This window comes from Callospermophilus lateralis, chromosome 2 (assembly GCF_048772815.1).
Source record: "Callospermophilus lateralis isolate mCalLat2 chromosome 2, mCalLat2.hap1, whole genome shotgun sequence".
Classification (NCBI taxonomy): domain Eukaryota; kingdom Metazoa; phylum Chordata; class Mammalia; order Rodentia; family Sciuridae; genus Callospermophilus; species Callospermophilus lateralis.
In genome coordinates, this window is record NC_135306.1 from 142,607,153 (window position 1) to 142,624,799 (window position 17,647).

General features: G+C 33.3%; 1 non-coding gene across 1 annotated transcript; it reads left to right on the forward strand.

Moving 5' to 3' along the window:
• The first annotated feature begins 16,940 nt into the window (after window positions 1-16,940).
• Window positions 16,941-17,046, forward strand: LOC143393171 (U6 spliceosomal RNA). Its single transcript, XR_013090491.2, has one exon. It is a non-coding gene; the product is annotated as a U6 spliceosomal RNA (small nuclear RNA).
• Window positions 17,047-17,647: the final 601 nt, after the last annotated feature.

Genomic DNA, 17,647 nt, shown 5'->3' on the forward strand with positions numbered 1-17,647 from the left:
ATGGTTTGCCATTAGGGTGTTCATTCAGATAATGTTTTCCTACTATGAATTACAAACTTAAAACACTTTTTAAACCTTAAAAATATTTAAAACTCAAGGGGGTGTTATTTCCTACATTTTTATTTACTAATCATTTTGGATTTTTTCTTTGATATTGGGCAAGGCAGATACTAAGTATGGAAAATACATTGCTGTAACATGAGTGAAATAGAGACTTACTAGTGGGAAGTAAATAAATCTCATTTACATAGATAAAAGTTTTAATTGACCATATGGTTACTGAGACTGAGGCATTTTGATTTGTCATTTAAAAATATTTTTTAAATGATTAATTTCAATAAAACTATTGAGACCACCAGTATTTCACTCTAACCTGGGTAGGGACTGGAATACTTGGTAAGGCAGCAGCAGTCTTACTATTTTATATGACATGTGCCCTTATGCAGGTTGCATTTAACTCTTACACTGTGTTGAAGAGGTGATTTTTTTTTTTTATGCTGCAATGGAGTTGGATTACTTAGCTCTGTTTTTGTTCAATATATCAAATAAATGTTTCATATTATTTCCACTGTGGGGAAATTAGGGAGTAGTTTTCTTTTTTATATTCTATGTTTAAAATTTACCTTTCCTCATCAGAAAATGACCAACTATGTCTGCTTTCTGCTTCTTGTATTTCCCTCCTTCTTGAACTAAAGATAATCTTTTCTCACTAGCATCATCACTGCTATCATACCATAATTGTGCAAAGCATATTTAATGCTGGGGTTAATTTAATATGTAATACATATCCTAGCTGTGGAATAATACCCATAAGAGCTGTAGTTCTTTCTTAGCCATGAGATTGCTTATTTAAATGTTACTAGACTTCCACTCTGGCAAAATCTTGTGATGTCAAAAAACATTGGAAGGAAGGATTCCTTTTAGTGTTTGGTGTTCTATTTAGGAAGTACCTATTGATCTTTGTATTTTGAAGAGTATATGGTTTGAGTTGTTGGTAACCATACAAGGAATTAACTACTTGATCTAACATGAATAATAAAATAGATGAGAGCCTCGTTATTCATTATGGAGTTCTTGGCACCATGAAGATTCATTATTGTATTCAGCTCTTCCTTAAATACTGCAACCATACCCCCACCTCTCTTTCCCTTTTGTCCCTGCAAAGATAAAGGAAATGATAAATTCCTTGGAGTACCTTTATAAAGTAGTACATTTCTAATATATTTATACAGGTTCTAACCCTTTACTGTACATGAGTAAACAGAACTGCATCTGTTACAAAAATGAGAAAAAGTCGTATGCTAATGGAGCATGCTTTTAAAACCTTAGGAAAAAAACACCATTTATACTTGGATTTGGGCTTGCCAGTGTTCTTTTTTGTTGTTGTTGTTGTTCATGTATGTTCTCAAAATCTCATGTGTGCTGTGCTTAATTCAAGAAGAACAGTTTCTTCTTGGATTCCTGATTTGATTGACTTAATTATACATGACCTAACTATACTCGAATATTACGAATATAAATGGGTAAAAGTAAATTACTCTTCTGAAAATGTGTCCTGTGCTTTTAGACTTTAAGTTCCACAAATACAACAGATAGTCTTCATTTTCTTAGAGACCCAGTATCATTTCTAAAAATGAGAAATGTTCTTTTTTTCTGCTAATGATGCTGTAAGAAGGAAAAGAAAGTTTTCTGCTTAAAAATATATAGTTATTGGATATTTCTAGCTTTGTTAAAAATAAAATATGGTTTCAAACTGGAAAAAAAAGATGATGTGTGTGTGTGTGTGTGTGTGTGTGAGAGAGAGAGAGAGAGAGAGAGAGAGAGAGAGAGAGAGAAAGAGAGAGAGAGATTTTCTTTGTTTCTCTCTAAGAACTCCTTGGTCATTTAGATCTGCTTGGATTTCATTGGGAATCTTAGCTCTAGAAATTGATGCCTTTCTTAAAATTCAGGAAATTTGAAACCTTTATCATTTAAATGTTTTTCTGTTATATTCTTTTTCTTCTTTCCTTTGGATATTTTAATTACATTTATTTGATCTAGTGATATTATTTCATAGGTCTCTGAGACTCTGTTCGTTGTTTCTTTAGACCTTTCTGTCTTTGTGTTCCTCAGATTTACTAATTACTGGCAGTTTATCTTTAAATGTACTGATTCTTTCAACTGTGTCCTATCTTATTTTTATCAATGCTTCTTTTTAGTTGTTACATCTTTCAGTTCTAGATTTCCTCTTGGTTTTCTTTAGAGTTTCCATTTCTATGATGAAATTCCAGATATACTCACTCTTTTTTAAAAATGTAATATATGTATTTATTATTTTTTAAAAAGAATTTAAAAATATTTTTTAAATTCTAATTTGTTATATATGACAGCAGAATGCATTACAATTCTTATTACACATATAGAGCACAATTTTTTATATCTCTGGTTGTACACAAAGTGTATTCACACCATTCATGTCTTCATACATGTACTTAGGGTGATGATGTCCATTTAATTCCACGATCTTTTTACCCCTGTGCCTCCTCCCTTCCCCTCCCACCCCTTTGCCCTATCTAGAGTTATCAATTCATCTACTGAATGGCATCTAGGTTGGTTCCACAGTTTAGCTATTGTGAATTGTGCTGCTATAAACATAGATGTGGCTGTGTCCCTGTAGTATGCTGTTTTTAAGTCCTTTGGGTATAGTTGGGGCAAATGGTGGTTCCATTTCAATTTTTCTAAGGAATTTCCATGCTGCTTTCCATGTTGGCTATATCAATTTGCAGTCCCAACCAGCAATGTATGAGTGTACCTTTTCCCCACATCCTTGCCAATTTTTACAGTTATTTGTGTTCTTAATAGCTGCCATTCTGACTGGAGTGAGATGAAACCTTAGAGTAGTTTTGACTTGCATTTCTCTAATTGCTAAAGATGATGAACATTTTTTTCATATATTTGTTGATTGATTGTATATCATCTTCTGAGAAGTGTCTGTTTAGGTCCTTGGCCCATTTATTGATGGGTTATTTGATTTTTGGTATTTAGCTTTTTGAATTCTATATATAACCTAGATATTAGTGCTCTATCTGATGTGTGAGGGGTAAAAAAATTGCTCCCAGGATGTAGGATTTTTATTCACCTCACTGATTGTTTGTTTTTCTGAAAAGAAACTTTTAGTTTGAATTTATCCCATTTATTGATTCTTGATTTATACTTAAATAATGATACTCTCTCAGTTCATTCATATTGCATGTTAATATACCTTAGATTGTATAATTTTTAACAATAGAGATTTATGTCTCACAGTTCTGGAGGCTGGAGAATAAAGAATCAAGGTGCCAACAAGTTCATTGTCTGATTCTGTACTTCATAACTGACACCTTGTCCCTGCATCTTCATGTGGTAGACATGGCAAATAAGTTCACTTATGCCTTTTTATAAGGGCATTAATCCCATTTATGAGGAATCCTTCCTCATGACCTAATACTTATTAGTCCAGTAAAATACTATTTTAGATTAAAGTCAGAATTTGAAAAAAATATTGTGTTTTCATTTACTTGCATGTCTATTTAAAGGTTAGTTTCAGGGGCCAGGGTTGTGGCTCAGTAGTAAAATGCTTGCCTGGCATGTGTGAAACTTTGGGTTTAATCTTCAGCACCACATATAAATAAATAAATCACATTAAAGATCCATTGACAACTAAAAAAAATATTTTTTTTTTAAAACGTCAGTTGTTCTCCATAGATATATCTTCAGATTTCACCATCTCTCTTCTTTGTTTTAGGATGTTTTCCTTTTGGTGGTCATATCTCAGGATATTTTGCTTGTGATGAAAAAATCCAAGTAGTACCATTCAATCAATTTTGTACACATTTCAATTTTATAATTATATAGATGAGATGTTTAGCCTACTGTAATATTGGTTGGAATCAACCAGATATTATAATCGTAAGGACAATGTTATCATGTTCACGTGAGGTGCCTCAAAAAGCTTACCTGTGAGACACTGTGAGAGGGATGTGAGGGGAAATGATTGGGTTGTGAGACCGTTAACCCAATCAGTGAATTAATACCCTGATGGAATTAACTGAATGATAACTGGAGGCAGGTGGGGTGTGGCTGGAGAAGGTGGAACATTGTGGGTGTGCCTTTGGGTATATATTTGTATTTGGCAAGTGGAGAGCGCTCTCTCTCTCTCTCTCTCTCTGCTTCCTGATGATCATGTGAACTTCTTCCCTTCTCCATACTCTTCCACCCTGATGTTCAGCCCCACCTAGATTCCCAAGGAATAAAGCCAGCCTCTTGAAGACTGAGTCCTCTGAAACTGTGAGCCCCCAAATAAACTTTTCCTCGTCTACAATTGTTCTGGTCATTTTTTTTTTTAGTCACCACAGCAAAAAAGCTGACTAAAACAAACAACGAATAAATGCAGACCCACTTTGTCAATTGCTACTAGAAATGTCCTGTTTCTTAGATCTAAATATATTTAAACCTAAATCATCAGCTCCATCAGGACCAATCAGTTCCCTAAAATGTTCATTTTGTAAAAGTTTTTAAGATTGTAGATATACAAACATTTCCCATATTTTCTTTAATGTGTGAGTCTCATCATATATGTATCTCTGCATTATATTTGAGACAACTGGAGACTGCTACTGACAAGGTATTAATAGATGACTGATAGATACTATATTTTCAATTATATTCATGTATATATGTGTATATGTGTGTATATATATTTAATATACATGTATATATTTATATTTTATATATTCCTCGTTATATATAATATACATATAATTATTCCTCATTATACATATGTATGTATATATAAAATGAGAAATCTATTTGCTTCCTAATTAGTAGTAATTCCTCATTTTAACTTCTTATTTATGAGTAATTCTTTGACTGTGATTACCTCTCTTTCTTTTTCTTTTTCTTTTTATACAAGAGTATTTCTTGAAATTTCAAACTACATTCTGCATTTTTGAGATGTACTGGTGTGTACTGGTCTCCAGAATCTTAAGATAAACTAATAAATGGAATATATAGATATAAAGGAAAATATCTTCATCATATTTTTACTTTGTGAATTGGATGCCAAGGGGTTCATCTTTGATGGAAGTTGCTTGAATTTGGTTGGAAGACCAAGGCATTATTATTAATGCTTTTTCATGGGGTAGGGGGAACCATTAATTTTTTCACTGTTTTGTAAGACATATGACATCTGTAAGAAAAATAGACATTTTTATCTATACTGGACAGAATTAATCAGTTGTAAAGACCATTGGTCCAGTGCTGCCATACTCCCAAAATCTCTTTTGCACAGAGAACAGGTTATTATTAATGAGGTCAGTAATGGAACTAGAAATTTCACTTTATCAGAACACACTCTTTCAGCAATATCTTGAAGAAGACAATAATGAATAAAGAAACAGTCATGTAGAAATAACATTCTCCCAAAAGAGTGTGAAAGAGTGAATTTATAACCTTAGTTTAGAGCTTTATTTTTTTAAGTGAGAAAAAAGAAAGAGCAAAAGATACTTGTCAAAAATGATGAATTGAAGATCTTGAAAATAAAGTGGAAGAAAAGAAACTTGTCAACGTTCAAGCCAAACTTTAGAAATCTATACACTCCTTTAGAGTATCCTGACAAAGAATCTATATATTGTTCCTGACTTCATGAGATGTGCAAATAGAGGGATTCTTGCTTGCAGATTGCAAAAGTGATCTACATGTGACTTCATTGGGGAAAAGGTTTTTGGTGATACATTTTGAACATATGAATTTGCAGGATCAACATCCTGCTTGCTAAAAGGTGCCATGGATGGCCTCCTATTTCTCAGGTGATTGCACTCATTCTGCCTTGGTAATCCTTCCAACATTGAACTTGGGATCCAGCTTCTAAATGCAAAGTTCAGTGAGGTCATTCACCACAGAAAAACTATCCAGGACCTTCGTGTATTCTAGGTACTGTAGATTAAGACAATTTATTTTCTGAGCAAAAGTCTAGAATTTATTTCCTTTTGATTGCATTTATATAGTGACAACTATAGCTATAGTCAAATATCTAAAGTCTCAGAACTTTAGTCTCTGTATTTCCCATCAGAACTCATGATCTACAGTCCTTTTTGGGGTTGACATTTTTGCTTTTGTTGGCCTAATACTAGGTCCTTCATTCCCATTCAGTCTGTATAGTTGTTCTGTTTTCCCACAAATGTGTTCATAGAATAAGGCATGTGACCGAGGCTGGTCTAATCAGAAGCTGGGAGGGGGAAATTCCTTGCATTTTGAATCACTACAATAGACATATTTGAATCTGAGGTCCCAGGGTCCATATTTCTAACCACATTTTAGAAACCATATTTAATAGGTGTTTAAAAAAGCAGGAATAAATATCAGATAACAATGTCTGAATTCCAGTCCTAATCTCTCCAGTGATTCAAGTCACAAAGATCCTGTAGTTATTTCTTGAATTTTTCAAATGACTTCAATGAATTTCTAATGAATTATCTTGTTTGTTTAGTTGTACAGGATAATTTCATATGCAACTTAATATTCTAAAAGATTCCCACTTTCCTGTACTGTTTCTTTCTCTGGTACATTCTTTGTCCAGACTTCTGAAATTGCATTTTGGAGATATTCACTAAGTTTCCTATTTCACCTTTGTTAGAAAAAACAGTGATAGCAAATTACTCTTCAGATATCAAGATAACTTGCATTCTTCCTACTTTTATCCACCTTTTATGTCACTGTTCACTCTGAAGTCATTTCCAGAAGACTCCTGAATAACTCCATCTCTTCCTTTTAGCATTATGCTGCAGTTTATTTTCTCCATGAACACTGAAATTACAATGCAGATATAATCATGCATTTCCTCTTATCATGAATGCATAATAAACCCATATTTGTAAGTTAACAATGTTATATGTCACACTGAATGGCCCATAGCTTCCTCTAATAAAAACTACTTCCAAATTCATTGATTTTCCCATATATGCTTTACTTTTCTGATTTTGGTTAATTAGAAATTCTAATCACCAAATATCCCATTCCATAAGCTTTATCTATCATTAGACTCTTTTCTTTCACTTTTTCTGACAATTACTACAACCAGATAAAGCCTCTGGAAGCCCCCTCCCCCAGGACTACTTCAGTAAATCCTGTATCAACACTATCTGGACAATTGCAAAGGTCTCTTCACTGGTCACTCTTCACTGGGCACTCTCTCACCAATTTCTTAATATTCAGGTCCTGATAATTGGCTTGTGTAATATGATAATATGACTCTGTGATTTCCCTACTCATTAATCTTCAATGGTTTTCCTGAGCTTACAAACTAAAACCCAAAACTTTCAGAATGGATCTTTATTATCTGATGCCACATGGGAGTCTAACTTAAACTTCTGATGTTTTCTCTTTCATACTTTATAATACAAGCATATCTATTTATTTTAGTTTCCTACATATACTGTATAATGTCGCAACTACAAGTTTTCACCTATATTATCTTTACCTAGATTATTTGCTGATTTTGTCTCTATATTCTGGCATAGCCTTCAGTTCCACTTCTTTTGTAAAAACTTCCTGAAGTCCATTACATGTTTCAGAGCTCCCTCATCTGAGTTCCTACAATTGTGTCCTTATAACCACTATAGACACTACCCACTTTATTTATCTGTATTTATCTTAATTTCACAGGAACAATATATAATTTTGGAAGCAGCAATCTGTTTTTTGTTAACATATGCCCAATTCTCAGCCTATGTGCAATGCAAACTAAATCATTAGTAACTGTTTATGTAATGAAATACTTAATGTATAACTATAAGCTTTTAGTTTTATGGGAAAAATGATCTCTCTTTACTTACAGGTCAAAGCTGCTCATTGAACATAAATAAAAGAGTGGACATGAGGAAGAAATTCCTTTGAGCTTTCAGATGTAAGTATTATATTTAATTGAAGTATCTCCTTTGTATCATCTCTTTTGGAGCTATCAGAAAGGAGTGGAAGAATGAACAGGACTGTCAAGTTTGAAAGAGGAAGTATATTTTTCTAAGGGCTGTTCATAGACCACTAATAATCATACTTACACCTACTCTTCCTGTGAACTTATATATCAACTACAAGTTAAAGGTTTTTACATATGTTTTCAATAACTCATGTAATAAACCTGAGAAACAAATTTTGTGATTTCAGTCTTTACCCATACAGTATCTAAGCCTCACAGCATTTAAGTAGCCTCATGGTTACACATTAAATGGTAGCAAGGACAGACACATTATCTCAATTCAAAATCCAAGGCTTTTCTTTATTTGTTTACTACAAGATTTCAGCAATTAATCTATATTGCATTTGGTAAGAAATCTAGGGAAAATGATATTACAAATTTGGTAGTGGAAGTTGGTAGGGAAAATCAAAGTAAAATATTAACAAGATACCCTGCGAATTGCTAATATAGACCACCACAATGACAAATATTTGAGTTAGTATGTATTAAACATATCAACAAGACAGTGGATACTTTTAATGAAATTGTTCTTTCAAGGGGCCCGAGTTGTGGCTCAGTGGTAGAGCATTTGCTTAGCATGTGTGAGGCACTGAGTTTGATTCTCAGCCCCACATATAAATAAATGAATAAAATAAAGGACCATCAATATCTAAAAAATATTTTTAAAAGATTGTTCTTTCAGGAACCTCAGATATAATTTTCTTACCTGATTTTCCTTTATCTTCTGTGTAATCTGTTCACAGCTTCTCTCTTCATTCACATATCTCCAAGCCCTTATTAAAAAACCTTTGGATTCAAAATACTCTTTTTAAATTGCTTGTTATGAAACAATTTAAAATCATTTCTTGTCAACAAAATGGACAATACAATCTCCCTATCTTTGACAAAATGACTTTATATGTACAAACTTCTCTCCAAGAATATAATCAAGGAGAAGAGTCATTTTGAAAATGCCACAGACTGTATTCATCAAAGCATAGGCCAAAGATATTTTCAGTTGATTTTAGAACCACTGGATTTAATGGCAGTTTCATTAAAGTAGAATATTTGAAAGCTGGAAGATGTTATCAACCATGCAAGCATACAGCACAGCTGAAAAGTGCATTAGACTTTCGTAGAAGAAAATCCTAACTAGTTATGTAGCATGAGGAAATTATTCAGGATCTTTGAACCTCAATTTCTTATATAGTAATGTGAAGAGATTGCATCTGATTATCCACTCCTTTGGTTTTTTTTTTCCTTCTACCTATTTTTCCCTTATTTATGAAAAAGTCCAGAGAAGTATATGTACCTACAGTCAGGCCTATTTAAGTCATAGAATGAGACATGTATATCTTCAGGATGCAAAATCCTCTTATTAGAATTATTTCTTTTCTACTTCCAAAGTAAACATTTAGTCTTCTTATTTTTATCTAATTTTCAAAACCTCCAAACTAAGATATGCTTACTTTTATCACTTGCATTAAATGTAATTTCTTCTGCTGCATTATGATATTTAAATAATAGTAACATCACTTTTGGGCACTTAGTCAACACAAGACATTGTACTATTTGATTTGCATAGTTTTGCAAAATTATTTATGAAATTATCCATAGAAATCATCAAATACCTCTAATGTGTCAGACAGGGTATCTGCCACGACACCCATTTGATACATGACAGAATGGGAAACTTGCCAAAGTTTCAGTTATTCGAGATGAATTTATTCATAGAAATACTACAAGATTTAAGCAATTAAACTATATTGCATTTGGTGTAGGGCTGATAGTCATCAATGCTGTATTGTTCATTAACATTGGTTAAGAGGGCAGATATCACCTTAAGTGTGCATGACAAACACAAACACAAGGAAACTTTTGGAGATGATGGGAATGATGATAATTTCATGAAGACATTCAGATTTACAAATCAAATTTTATATATTGAATATTTTCAGTTTTTGTATAACAGATGCAAGTCAATAAGGATGTTTAACAAACAGACAAATTCAAGCAAAGAGGGAAAAGAAAAGATGAAGACTTTATTGTAGAGATATGGAGTGCTTTCTTTCCCTCACAACCTGCCACCATGTTAGTACAGTGATGAAGTACATCTGAAATAACTGTGAGACTCAGACCCCATCAAGAAGGATTTTGTGTTTTGTTTTGTTTTGTTTTTTGGAAAAATAGAAAGACAATTGAATCTAATAAGAATTCCTTCATCCAACAATGGCATGACTACACATTCTTTTTAAACTCACATAGAATATTCAACAAGATAGAGTACATGCTGGGCTACAAAATACAGTTTAATAAATTAAAAAGACACAGATTCTATAAATATGTTCTCTTTCATGGACTCTATTTTGTATCTCAAAAACCATAAATTGACACCCTAACTCCCAATGTAACAGGTTTTGGAAATAAGGCCTTGGGAAGTAATTAAGTTTAGATGAGATTATAAGTTTGAAGCCTTCATGATGGAATTAGTGTCCATATAAGAAACCACACCAAAGAAATTGTATGTGCCCCCTCTCTTTCCCCACCACATGAAAAGATAGAATTCTATCTGCAATCTAGGAAGAGAGCCTCAGTAGAACCTGGTATATTAGAATACTGTTCTTAGTCTTCCAGCCTCTAGAAGTGTAAAAATATATTTTTTGTTTTTAAGACACTCAGTCTGTAATATTTTGTCATGGTAGCTTGAGTTGATTAATATATTCTCAGCCCATAAAGTAATTATACTGGATATCAATAAAATAAAGTTACATTGAATATACCCAAGTATTCGGATTGGTTTTTAAGCAATATATATCTAAGTAATACATAGATTAAAGAACAAGTCTTGAGAAAAATTTCATGATATTTCATAAAATTTCTTGATCAAAACAACTTAAAAAACCTACAAGAACACCATTTTTTTTAAAGAGAGACAGAGAATTTTTTAATATTTAGTTTTTAGTTTTCGGCAGACACAACATCTTTGTTTGTATGTGGTGCTGAGGATCGAACCTGGGTCGTACGCATGCCAGGCGAGCGTGCTACTGTTTGAGCCACATCCCCAGCCCAAGAACACCATTGTTAATAGTAAAAAAAATAATAAATAAATTTTCTTTCATTGTTGATGGTAAAGCAAAATGGTACCATTAATTTGGGAGATTTTTGATGGTTTATAAAACTAAACATATTCTTATCATATAATCCAGCAATTACACGCCTTAGTATCTGCCCAAAGGAGTTGAAAATTTATGTTAATACAAAAACTTGCACACAAATTTTGCTGTAGCTTTATTCATAATTGCTAAAATTTGGAAGTAACTAAGATGTTTAATCAGGTAAATGAATAAACTATAATACATATAGTCAATAGAATATTATTCAATACTAAAAATATAAAGCACCAAGTCTTGAAAAGACAAGATGAAATTTTAAATGCATATCAGGAAGTAAAATAATTCACTATGAAAAGGCTGAATATTGTATGAGTGCAATTGTATGGTATTATGCAAAAGGTAAAACTATAGAAATGGCAAAAGATTAAGTGGTTTCCAGGGCTTGAAGGTTGAGGGGGAAGGATGAATAAGCAGAGCATTTTTAAGGCAAGGAAAATACTGGATATGATACAGTAATGATGGATGTGTCATTATACATTTGTTCAGATCCATACAATGTACCATCCAAGACTGAATCCTGCCTGTAGACATCAGGTGAATACGATGAGTCAGTGTAGTTTAATCAGATATAGCAAATGTGCCACTTCAATGTGAGAGACTACACATATGTGGGTTAAAGGTGTGTGACAAATATCTACCTTCCTAAAACTGCTTTAAAAATGAAGTACTGAATATTTTAAAATTTAAAATTACATAAGAATTGTGAGATATTATAGAAAAGTAGTGTTGAGTATAAAGCCTACAGTCTTGAATGCGTATATTGGGAAATGTCAATTAAATAATAAAATGTCCCACTTTAGAAACTAGTGAGAACAATTTAAACCTAAACAAAACAGAAAAAAAAATGGGAATAATAAAAATCAGAACATAAATCAGTGATTCTAAAAACAGAAAAACAGAGAAAATCAACAAAATCAAAAGCTGATTTTTAAAAGATTAAATAAAATTGATAAATCCTATATAAGATAAACAGGAAAAAGGAGTGGAGACACAAAAAAAAAACCAGTATGAGAAATGAAAGAGGAGTTACCACCTCAGAACCTATGGGCACTGAGAGGATAAAATCAACATCATAAACAAATTCTGTACCTTAGACAACAATTCCTTGAAAAACATAAACTACCAAATCTCACATGGGAAAAACATTGCTCAGCTGAGTGGTCTTGTTCTACTACAGGAACTGAATTAACACTTCGTGATCTCCCCCAAACAAAGCACCTTTGTCTGAAGGGTTCACTGGTAAATTCTACAAAATGTCTAAGCACAAAATGATGCCGATGCTCTACAACCTCTTCTAGGAGATACAGTCAGGAGGAGCACGTCTTAACTGAACCTATGAGGTCTGTAATGCCCAAACCAAACCAGATGTAGATGTTGCAAGAAAGAGAACGGCAGATGAGCATCTCTCAAAACTACAACAGAAAACTCTCCAGTAAAACATTAGAAAAGTGAATCCAGCAATGTATACACAGAGTTCCACATCACCAGGAGTGGGATCAATTCAATATTTGAAAATCAATTCACGTGATCCACTGCATCAACACCCTAAAGGAATTCCATCATGGGATCACATCAAACGTTGATAAAAAAAAAAAACCCACATCTTTAAATATAATATCCAGTTGTGATAAAAATCCTCAGTAAATTAAAAAGAGAACTTCCTTTACTTGATCAAAACAACTTAAAACACAAGAACACCATTCTCAATGGTAAAAAAAAAAAAAAAAAATTAAATGTTTCCCCCAAAGATCAGAAAAAAGGCAGAGATGTTCCCTTTTGCCATTCATATCATGTCAGAAGCCTGGGGTTTACGGTTTGGATGTGAGATGTCCCTCCCTCTTTGCCAAAGTTCACACAGCTTTGCAGGGCCTGAAAAAGTCTTTTCGGATTCCAGTAATCCTGGACAGCAATGGCCAAAATAAGAATAATAATAAATGCTTCAAGGCCAGCTTCCAAATGTACTCTGAGCAAGGAAAGCCTTAATTCAATCACGTGTCTGTGGAGCTGTGTGTCTATGGAGCGGTGATGGTGAACTTGCGGACTATTGAACTCTGACTTAGAAATCAAAGCATAGCTCAGATCTCTTTGGGTGAAAGAAAGCTAAAGACATCTGCCATCTTCCCCTTGTCACACTCCAGATGATTCTGCAGGGAGGATGTTTGAGCCTTTTCCATCTAGTTTCTAGGACAACCATCTTTAATGCTCTTTTCTATGACTGTTTGACGTATTTCCTGGCTTGCTCCCTCTGTAGAAAACATACCTTGAGTCTTTTGCTTATTTTGGTTCTTATTTTTGTAAACTTTCTAGAATCATGTTGGCCTGACAGTCCACACAGCCTCTTCTGACATTCAGAGGCTCATTTGTTTCATGCTTAATGCCTTTGGAATTCAAAATGAGACTCAAGGCCATCACCAGACGTTGCTGCAACACACCCTCACTGGACACGGTTCACATCCTCAGGCTCCTCCTGGGTGTCTAACTAAACCCTGGGATTAGGATGGTGCTTTCATGATTCCAGAAACAATAGACGTATTTACTGAAGAAAAAAATAACAACCAAAACAATGACAAGAAGGATGAGGAAGAAGGAGAGGAAGAAAAAGAAGGAGGATGAGTAGAAGGAATGCAAATACTGGTGGCAGAACTGATTCATCATTGTTATGTGTTTCAGACTGGGGATTACTTTTTTTTCAAGAGTCTACAATATTTTAAAAAACATTTCACTTTCTAGTCTTTCTTTTCTAGTCTAAGGAGGCTCTCTCCAAGGTGACTAGGGGACTTCTGGTCACTGAATGCACTGTTTTTGTTGTTGCTATTTTTTGCTTTTTTTAGGTTTACATCTTTATCTCTCAGCACCTGCTGGCTCCGATAGCATTTGCGGAATTGTCATGAGCTTTGGAAAAAATATCCATAATCAGTGCTTATACGTTACTCACAAGTTGTGAATCCTTGGACATGTTACTGAAAATGTCTGAGACTGTTTGTTATCTAAACAAACAAAAAGGGAGTATTAATAAATGTTTTGTACCATCGCAGTAAGAATAAAACGTATGTTAGAATCATTTCCTAGGAAAGGGATGTGCAGGGTAGTCACACTCTCATATCATATTTTATTTTTATTTAAATATTGATTATACTCTTGTGGGCATTATAGTGATTATACAAGTAAAAAGCAAGGGAAATTTTTCCTTTCTTAATGATCTTATGTTCTGGATTCATACATTAAGGATAGCTTATCAAGAAATATTTAATATATTCTCAACATCTATAAAACACATAATGAATAGTAATTAATTTTTTGTCCTTTTGGGGAAGTTAAATTTTTATTTCACCATAGGGGAAGTAGTTTTGGCACTAAAACTATATCCAGCACTAGGTAAAACTTTAAAGATAAGTTCAACTCAAAATTATGTATATATATATCTTCTAACTCTTAAAAGTTGCACTTAGTTAGATAAATTGTGTCCACCTAAATTCTTTACCACCAAATACCTGCTACACATGGCTCAGAATATTATTGTTTTATTTGTTTCCTAGATCAGGGACACAAGCTTCCTTCCATGCTTATTCTCCTCACAGTTGTCTCTAATTCAACTCTTTGGGACTTTAGCTAAACCCTCTTAAACATGTGTTTATCCTATTGAACTTTAACTTCTACTCAATATCCAACTCCTGACATGACATGGTCACTAAGCACTTAGTGTCATTCAATTTTTATAGTTCAGTCCAGCATTGACCACACTGGCTGGATACACAGTTTTATTGGCAACTTTAGGATAGTGACCCAGACAAAGTTTGATTGCATGTTCATTGCTTTGACACTCATTCAAATCCTTTAGTATTTATTGCCTATTATAGTTCAGGTACTATCGTGGGCACTGAAGTACACGTTTAAAGACTAGAAGGCAGACAAAGAGAATAGAAGCAGAATCTATCTGACACTATAGTTCAAGTGAATTATAAAAGAGATAAGTAAAGAAAGAGTGGCACCTCACTACCTAAGAGGAGGTGGGAAAATTCACATGAGAAGAACATTTCCAGATGTCTGGATGTAAAGGAGTACATGAAGCATTCTGGTGAAAGGAAAGCTTGTAAGAGGTGAATCTGCAACCACAAACAGGGATTGAATCAGAGATCTTGATGTGGAAAACAATGAGTTGTTTTCCACATTAAAATTAATATTTCCTAAGAAGTAAGCTTAAAAGTCATGTAAAACTTTGTAAAGATGGATGTAGCTTTATCTTAATTTAAGAACTATTATTACAACTTGGACTTTGGAACATGGGCATTGCTAAAATACATAAATATTGATTGACGACAGCTTTCCCATTATCTACAAAGTACTTTCCTTTCTCTGAAGAAAGGACTAAATGAATGTTCATGCACCCATCTTATGTAGGGCATATATTCCCTGCCTGGTCCTAAGAGCCCCTCAAAAAGATACTCAGTAAACGTAAGTATTCTGAATGTCCCTTGAATATCACTTTTGATTCTGTATTTACAACTTTCATCCATACATTACTGACTCTCAAAACTAGTGCTGTGGCTGGATTCCTATTTCTGTCTTCCTGTTAGAGATGCCAGGTTCCATATAGTTCTCAGGATCCATGTGAGTAGAACTTAAGGGGTTTCTTCTAGAAATTTTAAGAATTGGATACTGGATAGTTTAAGAACCCTCCTAATTTCATGTAATTAGGTCCTAAATAAATTAGAAAAAAAATCCTTAAAAACATTTCTTTATGATCATTAAATTATTAAAAACCCCAGGGTCTCCTCCAAAAGACCCTTAATGAAATGAAAGCAGTGAGTGGTACAGGACAAAACAATGGCTGCCTCCTCTGAAGAGCTATGGTCAGTGTCCTGAGCTAAAATAAGTGCAGAATTCTAAAGTGCCTTGTATAAGCAGTTAGGTTTCATCTTCAATGAATGCATTAAGTTAAAGTAGCCCTAGTTGAACAGAATCTACTGGAAACCAAAATTAATTATGTAGATCCTCTTGGGAAGAAATTCTGTGTAGCTCTCAGAACCTCACAGGTTAACTCAACCAAACATAAAATAATATTATTTATTATAATCATGAGGAAGTAAACTTCTACAAGTAGGAGTAAGTAGAAAGACAAAAACAGTTTATATCACCATTCAGATATTAAAATTATCAGACACAGAAGATAAAATAACCATCTTTAAAATGTATAAAAAAGGAAAAAAAATAACTTCAAATATGACTGAGAAGCCAAGGCATGTCCAAATTCAATTTATAATCACTGCAACCACTCACTTTCATATTTCATAAGCAGCCTTGCTCCCTGGTTTTTGGCAGAAGGGTACAATTAGTGATTCACAGAAAAATTTTTGGGATAATGAAACAATTATTTGTGACATCCTAGTGGCAAATATATGATAGTACTTATTTGCCAAAATCTACAGAAATTTGAAATAAAAAAGCTGAACTTTAGTTATGTAATTTTATAAAAATTATGTAAGAGGTCCGGCAATACCTGCATATAATATAGCCTATGACAGAAGTACCTATTTCTATTACAAATGTAGTTCACACTTCACAGAATGGATTGGGGAAAAAATACTGTATTTGGGCAATGAGTGAGGCTATAAAATTGAAGAGGAACTGAATATATCATTGTATTATATTTGTTACAGTTGGTTCTGATGGGGTTATAGATTAACAATTTTAACATAACTACAATTTACACTGTAACTAAAAAATTAAACAAATAGATAAACAGTGGCAGCATATAGGATTATGACTGTTGAAATAGGTAGTTACAAAAAGCAAGGGGAGTGATTGTTTCAGCAGCACATATACTAAAATTGGAACTATAGAGAGAAGATTAGCATGGCCCTGTGCAATGATGACATACAAATTCATGAAGTATTCCTTATTCAGGAAAAACAAAACAAAACAAGGGGAAGAGGACACAGTGGACCATGTCATAGTGGGTTAGAGATAGATATATCAGTACAAACTCAAGTTGATTTAATGTAGATACATATGGTTTCATATAGAAATATGCACAGGTTTGTGTATATTCCTTAGGTAACATATATTTCCTTTCTCTCTTCAGTCTAGGAAACAATGTCAATCAAGAAAAAAAATCAATGACAATCAATAAACACACCTAAAATTAGTTCTAATATGATTATCCATTAAAAGAAACTGGGTTGCTTAAAGAAATAGCTGTTCTAGGGCCAGGGAAGGATATTTACAAGATAAGCCTGGTGCAGTATATAATGCATTAAACTTAGCGAAGTGTTCAAAAATAAAATTTATCAAACAACAAACAGTCTACAATAATGAGGGTATAAAAATTAAAAACAAACAAACAGGGGCCAACATTAAGAGATCTCAAAGACTAAAGATAATAGAGGAAAATATTACATAAAGCAGTACTGGATGATAACTCAATGTATAAAATATGTAGAAAGAATCTATTGAATTAATAAATGATTTAATAAAATGGGAGAACAGAGACAAATCCATGCAGAAA